General features: G+C 38.4%; 1 protein-coding gene across 5 annotated transcripts in view; it reads right to left on the reverse strand.

Moving 5' to 3' along the window:
• Nucleotides 1-16,229, reverse strand: part of MRTFA (myocardin related transcription factor A) — a 142,137-nt gene that overhangs the window by 40,422 nt on the left and 85,486 nt on the right. The gene's annotated exons all lie outside the window — the stretch shown is intronic.

Raw genomic sequence — 16,229 nt, forward strand, 5'->3', positions numbered from 1 at the left:
CCTCCCTGGCAACACCCCTTAATGAAACAACTTATTAGTCAATGATCTTTATTTCAAATGCCAATAAAACTTAAAGGGCACTGTCACTACAGACCATGCACAATGATGATGCCACGGCCTACACCCAAAGGCTTGGTGAGAAAATGTTCAAAAAAGGAGGGATGGAAGGGTCCCATGGGCCAAGCACAGTCCCCTTACATAATAAGTCTTTAATTACAAGGTCCCCGCAAGTCACATCTGAGAGGAACCTGCCATCCATTAGGAATCATATTACCCTAATATCTGCCTTCTCCATCTAGGGAGCAATTTTTAGGAAAGCCTCCAAGAACAGCAGATACAGTCAGAACTAGGCTTCTGACTATATCTCAAATCCAGCAGGCCCACCAAGGTAGAACTTGTCTTTCTCCCGAAAACCTAATCCATTTCACACTCATCTTCTCTTTAATGGTATCACTATCCTCCCCAGATCTAATACTAAAATATTTGAGCCAATTTCATCTCCTGCCCCTCCTCGATGGTCCTATTTTGTCAAGTTTTTTGCACTTTTCCCCATGTTGTAGTAAGACTTCACTGGCTTGTGTCCTTCCTTACTTGTGCTATGTGTCTTTTATTCTAAGCAACCCCAAGGTTGTCCAATTCACTCTTGTTCAAGTACCATGTACTTTCCCGACTCTTTTTTTAAAAAGATTTTATTTATTTATCTTTAGAGGGGAAGGGAAGAAGAGAGGGAGAGAAATATCAATGTGTGGTTGCCTCTCATGCGTCCCCTGCTGGAAACTGGCCTGCAACCCAGGCTGGACATGTGCCCTGACTGGGAATCGAACTGTGGTTGTTTGGTTCGCGGGCCCTCACTCAATCCACTGAGCTACACCAGCCAGGGTGTACTTTCCCAACTCTTATTCACTTCACCTGGAAACGCCTACCCTCTTCATCTAACCTTCGTGACTCTTAAGAATTCAGAATGAGTCTAGGTCTTTTGTGAACTACTTTTTATCTGATTTTAAAAGTATAGCAATGTTTTTTCCTGTGTAACACTTAACCTCTGAATATATTTCCTCTCTCCTGCCAGCTTAAAAACTCTAGGAGAGCAGGAAATTCAGGGTTGGGCAGAAGTAACGCCATTGAGTAAGGGTTGATGGATGGTAACTTGAAAATTTCATCCAGAATGTCATATGATGTGCTTCAGTGTGATACTGTTACGTTACAGAATTCTATGCTTATGATTATGTGATAAAAGATTTGGTATATATTATCAGCCCATAAAACAGGAGTGTTATTTATGCCACACTCTATATATCTTATTAATGTGTGCCCCACCATCACCACAGCACTTATACACAGTATGCATCTAATAATTGTTTCTTGAATTGAACTGGATCTCAAACTGATGATACACGTAGTCTAAGAAATCTAACTGGAAAGTTTTACTATATTATTTTTCTTTTTTTTTTAACAAATTAACACTGTGTACAATAAAACTATGCAGATAGCAACAGCCACACTAGTAACTAACATTTATAGGACATATATGCATTGTTGTTATTTTTTTAGTATATTTTATTGATTATGCTATTATAATGGTCCCATTTTTTTCTCTTTTTCCCCCTCTGCCCTGCACCCTGCGGCCCACCTGCATTCCCCTCCTCCCTTAGTTCATGTCCATAGGTCGTACATATAAGTTCTTTGGCCTATTTCCTCTACTATTCTTAACCTTTGCCTGTCAACTTTGTATCTACCATTTATGCTTCTTATTCTCTGTACCTTTTCCCCCATTCTCCCAACTACTCTCCTGGCTGATAACCCTCCACATGTGATATCCATTTCTGTGTTTCGATTCCTGTTCTAGATGTTTGCTTAGTTCATTTTTGTTTTCATTTTTTAGGTTCAGTTGTTGATAGTTGTAACTGTTTTGTCATTTTATTGTTCATATTTTTTATCTTCTTTTTCTTTGATAAGTCTATTTAACATTTCATATGATAAGGGCTTGGTGATAAGGAACTGATTTCCCTTGACCTTATCTGGGAAGCACTTTCTCTGCCCTTCCATTCTAAAAGACAGCTTTGCTGGGTAGAGTAATCTTGGATGTAGGCCCTTGCCTTTCATGACTTGGAATACTTCTTTCCAGCGCCTTCTTGCCTGTAAGGTTTCTTTTGAGAAATCAGCTGATAGTCTTATGGGAACGTCTTTGTAGGTAACTCTCTCCTTCTCTTGCTGCTTTTAAGATTCTCTCCCTATCTTTAATCTTGGGTAATTTAATTATGATGTGTCTTGGTGTGTTCCTCCTTGGATCCATTTTTTTGAGACTCTGAGCTTCCTGGACTTCCCCAGATTCGGGAAGTTTTCCTTCATTATTTTTTCAAATAAGTTTTAATTTCTTGTTCTTCCTCTTCTCCATCTGGCACCCCTATGATTCAGATGTTGGAACATTTGAAGTTGTCCTAGAAATTCCTCAGCCTCTCATTTTTTTGAATTATTATTTCTTCATTCTGTTCCATTTGAATGTTTCTTTCTTCCTTCTGCTCCAAATCATTGATTTGAGTCCTGGTTTCCTTCCCTTCACTATTGGTTCCCTGTATATCTTCCTTTATTTCACTACACATAGCCTTTACTTCTTCCTCTACTTTGTGTCCATATTCAATAATTTCTATGAGCATCCTGATTACCAGTGGTTTGAACTGTGCATCTGATAGGTTGGCTATTTCCTTATCATTTAGTTCTTTTTCTGGAGTTTTGAGCTGTTCTTTCATTTGGAACACATTTCTTTGTTTTGGAACACCTGTTGCATTGTAAGGCAGGGGGGGGGACCTTAGGTATTCACCAGGGTGGAGCAAACCCACTTAGCTGAGTTGTGGTGCAGCCTGTGGTAGAGTGGTCACAGAGGGAACAATGCCGCTTGCTCAGCTCTCACCCCACTTTCAGTCACTTCCCCCAATACACACAAGTGAATCAAGCCCTTCTGGTGCTGATCCCCAGGTAGGTGGGTTTGTGTATGTTCTAGGACTCCATGGTCTCTCCAACAAACTATCCTGTGAGGTTGGGAGTTTCTCCCATCGCTTCAACCCCTCACAGGTTATTTTTCAGCCAGAAGCTTTGAGGCTTTATTTCTCCACAATGGAAACCCGAATTGCATGGTCTCTGTCTCATTCCCTAGTTGTTCCTTCCAGTTTATCCGTATGAGAATGTAGGACTGTCCAGTCCACCAGCCACTGCCTCGCACCTGCCCGCCTTGCTGCACATCCCCTCTGCCCCAGCTCCCTGTCTCCGCCCCTCCTACCAGTCTGGATGAATGTTTCTTTAACTCCTTGGTTGTTGGACTTCCATACAGTTTGACTTTCTATCAGTTCTGGATGTTTTTTGTTTTTAAATTTGTTGTTGTCCTTCTTTTGGCTGTGCAAGAAAGCAAAGCATACCTACCTACAACTTCATCTTGGACAGTCCTATGAGAGGACTTCTGTTTCCTCTTCATGTTTTAACTCATTTAATCTTCACACCCACCCCCTCCCAAGGAAAGGGATAAGTATTTTTTTAATATTTTATTTATTTATTTTTAGAGAGAGGGGACGGGAAGGAGATAGAGAGGGAGAGAAACATCAATGTGTGGCTGCCTCTCATGTGTCCCCCACTGGGGACCTGGCCTGCAACCCAGGCATGTGTCCTGACTGGGAATTGAACCGGCGACCCTTGGCTTCACAGGCCTGAGCTCAATCCACTGAGCTACACCAGCCAGGGCGGGATAAGTATTATTAATCCTGTCTTTAGGTAAGGAAAATGAGGCCCAGAAAAATTAATTAACCTAAGGTTGTCCCACTAGTAAGTGGTGTAATAGGATTTGAACGCATGCATTCTGATTCTAAACCCTGGGCTCCTCATTCTCTCCTTCTCCAGGGCATTCTGAAAACCTCTGCTGCTGAGACACCAAGCATATTCTCTGGTGAGAGAGACCAAGAGGCTGGGGAAAACAGATGGTTCAGGTCAGGGTCAAAGGAGTTTGGGTGATCAACTTCAGTAAAACAAGTTTGTTTATTTTTAAAGATTTAATTTGTTTCTAGAGAGAGGGCAAGAGAGGAAGAAAGCAAGGAAGAGAAACACTGATGTAAGAGAGAAATCACTGATCAACTGACTCCCATGTGTGCCCCAACCAGGACTGAACAGGCAACCCAGGCATTTGTCCTGACTGGGAATTGAATCTGTGGCCTTTTGCTTTGCAGGACAATACCCCACCAACTAAGCCATACCAGTCAAGGCCAGTAAAACAAATTTAAATTAATCTAAGAACTTCATTTCAAAATAAATTATAACCATAGATCAGCAGCAGTAAAAATTATAATAAAATACAAATAATAATGGTTAGGAGTCATTTAGTATTGCTGAGTCAGTTCTTTAAATAATTAACAGGCTTTTAATTGTTTGTATTAAAAAAAAAAAGCCCTGTGAGGATGGTACAGTTATTATAGCCATTTTCCAAATGAGGAAAATAAAGATTTTGAAAATACTAAAATTTTGCCTTACGTCACACTGCTCCAAAAGTACTGGAACAGCATTCACACCCATGCCTCTGTGACTCTGAAAGTGCAGGCACTTACTGCTAACTATCCCATATGTCTCCCTGGAGTAAAGAAAGAGAACGGCCAGGCAAGATAAAGAGGGGAAAAAAGAGCTAATGTTTGTCATTTCTATAGTGTTTCTAAAGCCCAGTGTAACATGAGCTATTAGAAAATGATAATAAATATAACAAATTAATTTGATTTCAGAGACAAGGGAAATCTAACGCAAATCAGTAAGTCTGAATACCTCAAAGAAACAATAACTAATGAAAACTATGGGTGTTAGCCAAGAATAATTTTGAAACAGCAATCCGCAGCCCTCCTAAAATAACCACATGCAAAGAGAGCCAGAAGGAATATATTATGCAGACTTCCTGATTAAAAACTTCTTGCTTCATGAAAGTAAAACTTGAAGTCTATCATTCAAGTTTTTCATGGCAAGCAAAATGATGATCTTATTTAGCTTTTTAATGATTCTATTTCAAAGAGGAAAGTTTGTCTAATAAACCTTTTCTGTCTCTAAAACTACAGAAAATTAAAGTTTAGTCATTTGAAAATTCCAAATGACTCTCTTAGCAGTTAAATTACCCATTCAAATAACAGAATTTGCCCTGCATCAGTATTACCTTGAGTATTACAACTTGATTGTAGGTATGTTCTGTTTTATATATTGCATGATCCTCTCCTACTACCTCTAACAATCTTTATAAGGAGGGGAAAAAAGACCTAATCAGTAAACTCACAATTATGGCAGTCAACCTACACTTTATTTTGTAATTTCTCTGTTTGCCTGTGTGTTGGTAGGCAATGATCCTTTTTCTAAGACTTTCAATTATAAAGAAATGGATATTTATACAAATATCCTCTTTCCTTGGTCTTCCTCTTAATTCTAAACACTCTAAATAAACATGCTTCTATGTTTCCATATTTTAGGAATTATTCACTTTAGAAGAAATCATTTACTAACTCACCTTCAGTAAATAACATTAAGAGCCATTTAATCTGTATTCACTACAAGAGGTACCCAAACCAGGAGTACATTTTAGAGACCACACATTTAATGTATATCCATCCACCTTCACCAAGAATTACCTAATACTAGTTTAAATTAGTATTTTGCAGACCAAGGAGATTAAAAAATGTAAGAATTCGATAAAATGTATTTCATGTACATCAACATTTAGTTTTCCTCTCCACTCCCCAAGTCAATATAAACAAAACAAAAATACCTATTTGTGTACAAGCATGAATCTTTACACATTCACCATTACTGAATTCCACAAATTTAATAATATCATCTGTTTCTAAGTTTGTCTGTGTAAGCAACCTATATATAGATGAACAGATGTCTTTAAAGCTGATGGAAGGTAAATCAACTGAGTTGCCTCCCAGAAAATGATTGGAATGAAAAGAAAAGAAAGTGGACCCATAAAGTGGAAATAATCAAGTTTTCCACCTGTTTCAAACAAAAGCGATCAATTGCTATTCAAATAATTGGCTACTTGGGAAATCAAAGCAAAGGAATAAACATTACATATTTCTGCCCTGTAAGAATATGGAATAATGATGATGGCATTCAAGAGGTAATGCCTAAGAAATGAACACATCGAAACAACTGGGCCAACCAGGAGTAAAAAACAAAAGCAAAAATAAGTGCTGTGTCCTCAAGCCCAGCTCTGTGGCTTCCACTGGGAAGACCAGAGAAGGGATAGCATGGATTTTAGCCTTATACGATTTGTATGCAGCATGCTGATAATTAGAACACTCATCTTTGCAACACTGAATTATACCTGCTTTACTGGTATATTTTATACATTGGTTTATCCAACATGCCTGAAAAGTCTTTTAGTAACACCCAAATTGTAAAACTAGATCACCTATCACTCAGAAACCCAAGGCTATTATTCTCTAAACATTCAACTAGTTTCATCTTTAGAATGTACAGTTAAAGTAAGTGAAGGACGCCTGCAGGAGAGGGTATTCTTCATGTTCCGCTGCCTGAGTTACTACAGCATCACCACCAAAACAGGGATTGGGAGTTGGGATGGGGAGAGTTCTCCATTCACACATCTAACACGTTCACTAGGCAACTACTGGTATTCCTCATTTTACTGCACTCAGCTTGATTATACTTCATAGATGCTATGTTTTTTCTTTACAATGGAAGGCAAGACCCTCCACCAGCAAAAAGATCATAGCTCACTTTGTTGCAATACTCACTCTATTGCAGTAGTCTGGAACCAAACCCACGACATCTCTGAGACACACCTGTACTATATGCCAAGTCCTACGCCAGGTGCTGAATACACCTACGGTCTCTGCTCACAGAAAGCTTTCAGTCCAATGGGATAACAAACATCAAATCACATATAAATAGGTACAAGTTATGATCAATGTCTTATAAGAAAAGAATAAAGGATATTAGAGAGGTCAGGCCCTGGAATCCATTGTTTCTCCTCCTTTAACATTCTGTGATAACTAACTTTTCACATTTCCTCTCTACTAGAGCGCAGTCAATTGTTCAAGATATTAAAAGTCCTTAAAAAACAGAGAGCTCAGGGCAAGCTGAAGGAAAACAAGAGAAATCCAACAGTTTCATTTATTCTTTACACTTATTCGCTTAGTTGCTCTAGCTGGTCTGCACATCTACTCACTTCATATTCATGCCTTACCCAGTTCTTCCTCAGTCCCTTGTCAAAACTTTCCTCAGGCATTCAATTAAGGAATGCAGGGTCTACTATACACACCAGACACTTCACTTGCTGCTGGGGATATAGTAGTGACCAGAGTGACTTAATCACTGCCTTCAGTGAAGTTTATACACTTTCACAGAGGAAAAGAACCATTAAATAAGCACTTAAAACAGTGAAAAGTATTTTCAGAGAAAACATACTCAGATACCACATCCCAACTAGGCAGTTTAACTGTTTCCATGATTCAATTCACACATTTGAACCTCTTTTGTACCCTCAAAGCCAGGGCTGGGTGTTAGAGATATGCATGTGACTAAGACATTGTTCTCATCCTTGTAGAATTCTTAAGTCTAATAGGGAAAAAATAAACTCAAACAAGTAATTACAATGCCACAAGAAAAACACTGGTATCTGTAATATAGATTTTTACTTAAGAAGTCATAGGAAAATCCCATTTTAGCTAGCACATATGCTCTATTACTAATGGTCCCTGCCAAATTCTAGTCATCTAGTCTTATGTGTAATATACACGTGTGCATAAACAATAAAGAAATGTTGGTTTCTTAAAAACAAAATTCAAGTAGTTATCTATTTTTTAGGTGCACAGGTGTATATTATATGTACCCAACACTGGAAGTCACAAAGAAAGAGAAACAAAATCCTTTCTACATGGGGTAGAACCAGGGAACATATAAACTGGGCCTTAAATATATTTTATCCTCAGCCTTGGCCAGTGTGACTCGGTTGGTTGGATCATCATCACGTAACTGAAGTGCTGCAGGTTCAATGCCCAGTCAGGGCACATACCTAGGTTACAGGTTCAATCCCCTGTCCAGGTCTGTACAATCCCTAGTACTGTATGTACAGGAGACAACCAATTGATTCTTCTTTCTTGCATCAGTGTTTTTCTCTCCCTTCCCCTCTCTCTACAAAGCAATGAAAAAATGTCCTCGGGTGAGGATTAAACTGATCCTGAGATCAAAATGTATTAAAGTTCAAGTAATTTTCTGATGTCATTCCCAAGAGGTAACATTCACTCCTCTGGGCTTCTACTGATTGTAATCTCCCACAAGTCTTTCCTGACAAAGCCTAGAAAGATGTAAAAGAGAGGAGAGATGCCTGCATTTCCTTCCGCCTTTCCACTGACTCTCCTGCTCCCTGGTTCTCAATTCTTACCCTGTCCCATAGCAAGTCCGAATTTTTCTTCTTCTACTTCTTACACGTAATTCCTTAAGGTCTCTAAACTAAGTTTCTCTAATCCTTTTCATGATTAATGTTCTTCCTTCAACTTGGGAAATGAGCCTGAATGGGTTAGCACAGTGTACACGGAACCAAAAATGTATTTCTGGCTTTGCTTTTAGCATAAACAACAGCATTTTAAAGTCCAAATGTATTCTATAATTAGCCCTACTCTTAACCAGAAGGGTTTACTGTCAACCTAACTATGATTTCTGGGGAAAAGACTAAGCACTGCATATTGATTTGATTATATAAATACTGTATAAGTTCCAAGTGAATGCAATATACTTAACAAAACTACCTCTAAGGGGAAACCAAAAACATCAAGGAAAGAATCGAAAGGGGGAGGGAAGAGAAAAGAAAAAAGGAAAGAGAACTGTTTCCTTTTGGAAGGCAGTTCTGGAACATGCAGTCAGTGATGAAGTACGTTCTGTTCCCAGACTCTAGACAACCTGGTATGTATAAAGCAAAACTCAGAGAAAGGCAGAAGAATTGCCACCCATTCATTAATAAAATCAAATACACAGTGAGTGCCAAAAGTATGTTCCTAAATACCTAAGCTGTCAATATGGAAACAGTGGTTAAAGGACCCAGAACAGTCGACTCCTCTGTTACCAAAAAAAGAGGGACCTATTGAAATTCAGATCCAGATTTAAGACCCCCCCCCAAAAAAAAAGTGGAAGTGAGAAAAGAAAAGTGAATTCTCTCTGGGATCCCACTGATCCACCATCTAAAAATCATATGGCTAAACTCAATGTAGTACCCTATTTTGGATCGTGGGACAGAAAAAGGACATCAATGGGAAAAGAGATGAAATCCAAATAAAGTTTGGAGTTTACTTAGTAGTGTACCAATGTTAATCCCTTAGTTTTGACTAACGTATCATGGTTATATAAGATGTTAACATTAGGGTCCTGCTGGTGTAGCTCAGTGGATTGCACATGGGCCTGGAAACCAAAGTGTTACTGGTTCGATTCCCAGTCAGGGCACATGCCTGGGTTGCAAGACAGGTCCCTATTAGGGGGTGCATGAGAGGCAACCACAAATGAATGTTATTCTCCCTCTCTTTCTCCTTCCCTTCCCCTCTCTATAAAAATAAAACCCTTTAAAAAGTACAGTAAGTAAAAAAAAAAAAAGATTAACATCAGGAACAACAAGGTGGAGGGCACATGGAAACTCTCTGTACTATCTGTGGGCTTTTTGTAAGTCTAAAATTATTCCAAAAGAAAATGTTTACTTAAAGAACTCATGGATTTGATTCTCTCTCTAGAAAGATTAATGAACCAATTACTAAAATATATCAAAGACAAGGTTTTTTCAAACTAAAATGTTACCTTGTCTTGGACAGAAAGAAATTATTAATTTCTATAAATGATTATTTAATTATAATGAACAAATAACAATGGACCTTTTAATAAATTCAATTTATGAAATGATTGAGATATAATCATATACAATACACAATAATGTAATATTGCAAAGTCTTGAAGACAGGAATTTTCTAATTCTGTTTAAAATCACATATGCCAACCAAAACCCATCTATAGTGAGATTTCAAGTTTGATTATTTTACCAGTATGCTCAATCATTTATCTTTCACAATTCCGTAAATTTCCATCTCTATACACAGTGTGTAAACATGAGCTAAAATCTTTCTCAAACAATGTTTTAAAAATTAGAAATACCAAAAAATGGTAAACGTTTTCTATTTAATCTGAATATCATCAGGAATAGAGGCAGAGAGATAAGGCATCTCCCTGGTCTGGTAAACCTGGGATACTTATATATCTAACCTGCTAATTTACAAAGGATAAGCTTAAGAAAACTGAACCTCAGCTACTAAATTATGCAAAATATAAGGTCTCTATATTGTATAATAATATAGTACTTATAAAACCACTGTTACATGTTGACCTCTCTTCTCCCATAAAACACACCAGTCCCCATGTTTAAAAATGGCACTACACTAATAATGCTATCCGCATGATATGGCTGGGAAGATCTATGTACTTACCGACTAGGGGAAATCAGGGTGATTTCAGTGAATAATATATGACATTTCACAACTTTACAACCTGAAAAGAATCCTTATATTCAAATTCCAAAAGGAAGGAGACTAACAGGGTACCGGTGGTCACATGTAAAGGTCATTCAGAGGGACTCCTCCCAGAGACAAGAGGCAGTCTAGAAGGACATGAGAGAACTTCACAGGCCTGCTTCCCACTTAGTTCTCAATGCAGAAACATCCATATCGAAAAGGCAGAGAACACCCGCTTCCTGGTACAACTTCCTGCCTGCATTCTGCCAGGGGTTCTTCCTTGGCACTTGGGAGATTCCAGGTTGATTCATTCATTCATTTATTAAACTAATATTTATCACCCACCTATTACATGTTAGGCACTATGCTATGTGATGTAGCAGTGAAATAAAGAACAGATGAGGTCCCAGCCTTCACAGAGCACATAACAAAGTGGGAGAAACATAACAAATTATATATATTATAATTTCTGGTGATACATTATGTGAAGGAAAATACAGAGGAAAAAGAGAACAGAGAGTAACTAAGGGTGGTCATTTCAGACAGGGTACACAAACAAGGCCCCTCTGAGGAGAAAGGTGACTCTTAAGCAGAAAACGAAATAATATGATAAACCATGAAAAGATCTGGAGAAATAGCAAATACACAGGCACTGAGGTAAGCAAAGACTTGTTCTTTTTTTTAAAAATATTTTATTAACATGTTAACTTTTTTTAATTTTATTTATTTATCTTTAGAGGGGAAGGGAAGGAGAGAGGGAGAGAAATATCAATGTATGGTTGCCTCTGGTGTGTCCCCTGCCGGGACCTGGCCCACAACCCAGGCACGTGCCCTGACTGGGAATCGAACAGTGACTGTGTGGTTCGCAGGCCCGCACTCAATCCACTGAGCTACACCAGCCAGGGTAGCAAAGGCTTGTTCTGAGAAGGAAACTATGATATAAAATGAATTTAATATGTTGAACTCCTACATTATGCCTTCACTGGGTTGGCTGTACTACTTCGGTGACTCATTTAATTTCAACAGCTCTTTGAACTATATATTACCTCCACTTTATACATGAAGACACAGAGGTTCAAAGAGATTAAGTAACTGTTTTCACAGCTAATAAGAGGTAGAGCTAGCGTTCAAACACAGACTGGCCTGACACCAAAGTCTATGCTTTTTCTACTACATCACATTTATTGCCAGAGTCACAGCAAAAAATAATAACTATATATAAATATATAACTAAATAAATCAAACTCTTTCCCACATCCTCAGAAATCTGGGGCTCACCATTTCATTTTGCATAGTTGCTCATCTCCCCCTTGGGGAAAAGAAATTGTTTCCTTCTCTAACTGCAGCAGACATCTCAAACTGTCAGCTACTCTAATGTCACAAGTCCCTGTTCTAAGGATCTATAAGACAATGCTCCAATAATCCCATCGCATGAGACTGAGCATAACATGTACTTGCACCAGATGTCTGGGCTGAAGATAAACCAGGACTGTGCTTCCTTTAGACTGGCAGAGCCATCTGAACAATCCCTTCCAAAGTCAAAGGCACCAGGAATAGCATTTTCCCAGCTGCATTAGTTCTGAACATTTGCCCAGAAAATAAGAGCAGCCTTGAATCTCATTTGCTACTCCCTGCTGGTATTACTGGTGCTGACATTTTGCATGCAACTTTGTTGAGGGCAGGTGACAGGTGAGCCAATTTAAAACCTGGAAAAGGAGAGTAACTTTACAGCAAGCCAGAAGTGACAAAAACATTTTCCCTTAAAACTGTGTTAGAGTGCTTATTCCTTCTCTAACTTTATAATATGGACTTGAAAAGCATATAGCATGGTAAAATTACCATGACTGAAATAATGAAGGAGGCCTATATCCTCATTAATTTCTGTAAATACTTAGAAAATTGTTTTTTTCAGTAAAGTATTTCAAACTCTCCTGATAGCCTTTCCTAGTTTCTTGATATTTTTGAAATTAATTTTGAGTGTTTGTAGTAATTAATGACATTTCATTTAACTGACGTTGAGAAAAATAAAAATGTAAATTCTGATTAAAATAATTTTTAAATAGTTTTTTTTTTCCTAGGGGAAGAACCAAGGAGCAAAGAAGTGATTAGAAATTTGGCCAAATGGGCTAAAAATACACATACACACAAAAAATCTAAAAGTTCTTCAAATATTTATGTGTAAAGGGCTCTATGGGTTTATGAACAAAAAAATAATAATTCCTCACTCTTTTTTTTTAATATAATTTTTATTTAATTCTTGTTCAAGTACAGGTTTCCTCACTCTTTTTTAAAAAAGATTTTATTTATTTATCTTCAGAGGGGAAGGGAAGGAGAGAAGGAGAGAAACACCAATGTATGGTTGCCTCTCATGAGTCCCCTGCTGGGAACTGGCCTGTAACCCAGGCATGTGCCCTGACTGGGAATCGAACCTCGATCATGTGGTTTGCAGGCCCGTGCTCAATCCACTGAGCCACACCAGCCAGGGCTAATTCCTCACTCTTAAATCCTAGGTGATATAAAATTTTATCTATTCATCTCAAAAAATTAAAGGAATATTTTAAAATAAAATTTTGGTAAGGGCTACAGCGAAGTTTTTCACCTTTATAGAAGAATGAAATCTGTAATATTAAACTTCATGAAATCTGTAATATTAAACTTCATGCAGCATAACAAGTGTAAAAGTCTATCAGCTACAAGTCTATATCAATTACAAATATTGGAAGGGTTAAAATTCTCAAGATCAAATACATAAAAGAAAAGCCAGTCTTCTATTATAATATAATAGCCCATTTAACTGCAGGAATTTCCAACTCCTCATCCCCCAGGTTTAATAAAGATTTCTCAAAAGTAAATGTATGTGTAACTATAAAGGAGTTCATGTTGTTAGAACTGCAACTTTATATTTCCTGAAGTTTGTGTGGTTGAATTTGCAAGTGGAACATTTCAATACTGCAGGTTTTGCACAAAATTTTACGAAACAAACCTGCATTAAGTTAAAGCAGAACTGAAATCAATGCCTTTTCTGGACACTTTGGAGTTAATTTCCATATATTTTTCAACGACAGAATGCTCCTTTTTATTTAGATGTCTGGCTCCTTCAACACATATCATAGGTGGAGGAGACATTCCAGCTACAAAGCTAAAATAATAGTAGAATGCAAAGTGATCAAACTATTACCCAGTTGCCATATACAACATTTTTCTAGCATAATTTTGAGTACAACTGTGCCACACCTATCAGAATGCTAATTTTTAAAATGTTCTGATACTAGCTTGTAGTTTCCCTCTTCCTGCATTTTCAAATCGTCCCAGTGTTAACATCTCTCCTAAGAAGCTGCACCCTAGTTCTTTCAGAAAAATGCATCAGACTTGTCTGACACCCTTGTGACATACAAGGCAAGACCCCCTCTTTCTGTGGCTCTTCTGCCTCTCCCAGCTCTGAAAACAGCAACAGCTGGGGATCATTAAACCGACAGAAATAGCACAGGAGACTCCATCGGGTGTGAATGGGGGGAGGGGAGGCTCGGTATCAGATTCTAGAAAATCAAAAGGGCAACAGGAAGGGGGCAGAGAGAAAACGTGAAGCCTGAGGAGTGGGTCACACCCAACCCTCCTTTACCCAGTGCAAAGGGATGCATTGAAGCAAATGAAGGGACAAGCGACAGCCTAGCTTGCCTAGCCCCTAGCCATTCTCTGATGGAAGGTTTAGTCAAACCTAAAAATGTGGGTCAACGAAGACAGACTGATGTCGAAAGGAGGGGAGTCGTGGCGTCTCAGAGGTTAACCCTGGGTCATCCCCAGTCTGGAGGAGTCACCTATAGGGTGTGAGTGAGTTCTGGGACTAGGCTGACAGTAAAAATCAACTCTAAGATAGGGCAGGGGTAAGGGGTATGAGAATACATGCCAACTCCTAAGTGGCCTCAGAGACCAAATCAGTTCCAAGGCATCCCCTCAATTGGAGAGGACCAAATGCTAGATGAAACGCAGGCTCTCAGGGTTGTTCTCTGGGTTGCCAGAGAACAGCCATGCCTCTAATGCCAGCTTTGTAACCTGGCGAGCCTCCGAAGGTTGGTGCAGGAATGTGCCATCTGCCTGGCCCACTGCCCGAGTGTGATCAGCACATATCTGGTGCCACACAAGAGCTTTAAACAGATCACCCCATGGGAGTGGGCTTGCACAGCCTGATCTATTCCTTAAGTCTGGTTAGCTCCAGGATCCTAGGGTACCCTCTCTATCCCCACATTTGCTAGGGTGTCATTTAATATCATCAAGACCTCTCCCACCAAGGCATTCTCTTTATAACTAATCTTAGAGAACTGCAGTTTCATTTAGCTCCCCACCTGCAAGCCTGAACAGGAAATGATTCGATTGCAGATATTATGACTGCAATTCTCTTTGGCAAGAGTGTTTGGTAACTGTGAGATTGCATGAACTTCAGCTGAATATTTTATTTGATGTATCTAATGATTTACAAGGGAAGGCTTCAGGCTGATGGTTGTTTTCAACAAAAAGCAACCACTACACCACCCTCTTTTTGAATGGCTTGCTTCTTTTCTAACTCACAAAACTGGCAGGAAAATATGCATATTTTCCAACTACACCAGTTTGGCTAAGTAATTGTATTTGAATCTGGTTTTCTATAATGAGTTCAGAAACCTCACAATAATTAGATCATTTTGAATATTTTAAGTTAATATTAAGGGGGGTAGAAGGTACAAAAAATAAATCCACTAAAGAGGGGACCACAAAGAGATAATTTACACACACACATCACATACAGTTCACTTTAAGGCTGCATAACATCAAAGAACAGGATATGTGTTAACCAAAGTATTGTAACTATTATCACTTCTCAGTGTGTGCAGCCTAGGTGAGAGTAATTCTATCAATTTATCTCTCACCAACCTTTAACAGAGTATACTCTTTACCTAAAATGTAAAAAAATTAATGTCAAAAATATTTATACTCAATCACTTACTATGTATCTTCCTTGGTACGAGGCACAAGGTAGGAATTAAGAAGGAAAACAATCCATACATCTATGTAATGCTTTACAGAGCTACTTTCACACATGAAATCCTATTTGAACCTATGGATTAGAATGGCAGACATCACACCCACTACACAACTAAAGAAACCGGCTTGCCAAGCTTAAAACAACATAGCCAAGTTCACCATGGCAAGATCAAAGCAAGAGCTTCAGGTTCTTGACTATCAGCTCAGTACTGGAACACTAGCTACCTATCAGAAAAAGGCTTCTGTCCTGAAGGAATTCCTCTTTCCTACCTAATGCTTTGGTTGGTGTTTCTCCAATCTACCAAGTTTTTTTCTCACCAACTTCCTGGTTCAGCATCATATTTTGAATCTAATTTAAGGCAATTATGGGAAAAGGTTATTCATTATTAACACTTACAAATAAAAGATGTGAGTTCCTTATGAAGGCTAGAATTATTATGAGACTCAATATATCTGTCATTTTGGATAAACACATTTTGCTATGGGCATGATACTGCCCTCTAGTGACACGAAGCACAGCAGACTAAGCACAGTAACCTCAGTAGACTAACTTGACTAATGCATATTAACTACCTACTCTGTATAAACAAACACACTTTATTAAGCACTTCGGAAGGGGAAAGAGAAAGGGTTAAGTCTACCACACACCTACAACCATAAAAACTATATAAGCTCCTCAAGAAATTTATAAATATAGCA

Source organism: Sturnira hondurensis, unplaced genomic scaffold (assembly GCF_014824575.4).
Source record: "Sturnira hondurensis isolate 20B ecotype Veracruz unplaced genomic scaffold, ASM1482457v3 Scaffold0017436, whole genome shotgun sequence".
In the NCBI taxonomy this organism is placed as follows: Eukaryota; Metazoa; Chordata; class Mammalia; order Chiroptera; family Phyllostomidae; genus Sturnira; species Sturnira hondurensis.